Below are 1,260 nucleotides of genomic sequence, written 5' to 3' on the forward strand. Positions count from 1 at the left end.
ATCACTAAACAGGGCACGGGTTCATGTGAAGCTAAAAAGATTGATTTTGTTTGCGAACACCAAAGAATGACCACAGGAATGAATTAAATAACTGCAGTGGAGTGCCTAATGTGTTTAATTATTTAAATCATTTTGTTTTCCTCCCAGATCATTTATCATCCCCTTAAATATACTGACCATCATGTGGGGCTTGATAAAATATATGTGAATTGTCAACTAATCAGATTAACAAATTCCATCTTGGGATTCCTGGGGCCTATAGTCATTGTGGCTATACTGTCTGCCATCCTATAGTTGGCAATGAACAGGTAAATAAAAATTGGAAAACATTTTCCCTGCCAGAGTGAAAAATATGAATATTTCTTTCACTAGAGTAGCAAATGCATCTTTTTTTATGTAACAAAAATTCATCTCAATTTTAGTTGTGGTAAGCCATGATTCTTGATTCTATTTAAAGCGTGCAAATATATATAGTGCACACTCGTATGACATCACTAATATTTTTTTTCTTACAAAATATTAAGTTTGTACATAGCACAGTGCTGAAGAATGCAGATTCTGGAGTCATACTAAGATCCAATTCTGGCTCTGGCACTTAAGAACATTGTGATCATAAGCCATAGGGTCAGTGAAATAAATATTTGGTAATGGAGGAATGGCTGGCCTTTGTGACCCTCGGGGACAGTCCTGGGGTGGGGGTGACATGCTACATTTGTAGAATGTCCCTATAAGTTAAGTAACTCTGTCTGCTGTCCCTGCAGGGTCATGTTAATGAGCAGAGAAGAAACTGAACTTTGATGAGGACAGAATGAGCAGGGAAGGTGCATACTCAGTGTTGGTGCAGCCACTACCCAGTAAGTGTCAGGCCTAAGTCCAGATGCACAGACAATTGCTCTGTCATTAGGAGATATTTGGTGGTGGGGCGGGGGAGATGGTCGGTGAGACTATAGTCATTTAACTACCAAAGCACTGGCCCAAATGGCCTCTCTCCCGCCCAGGGCTGGTCAGTGAAAGGAACTGCTGATTTTTGGCAGAGCTGTCTTGTGACAATTGGTTTGAAATGTCCTGGATTCTGTGACAGTTTGAGAGCCAAGGTAACCACTGGTCACTGGTGTAGTCACCTGATTATCTGGAAAGCTCAGGTCAAAAAATGTTGACACTGAATATGTGTGAGTGTGGGAGCAGGCAAGGTGGCCACGTGTTGGTTTATCCAAGGGGCTGCGGCAGGGCTTTGTTTGGAGGAAAATGAGTTGGTCGAGA

This window comes from Pteropus alecto, unplaced genomic scaffold (genome assembly GCF_000325575.1).
Source record: "Pteropus alecto unplaced genomic scaffold, ASM32557v1 scaffold234, whole genome shotgun sequence".
Taxonomy (NCBI): Eukaryota; Metazoa; Chordata; class Mammalia; order Chiroptera; family Pteropodidae; genus Pteropus; species Pteropus alecto.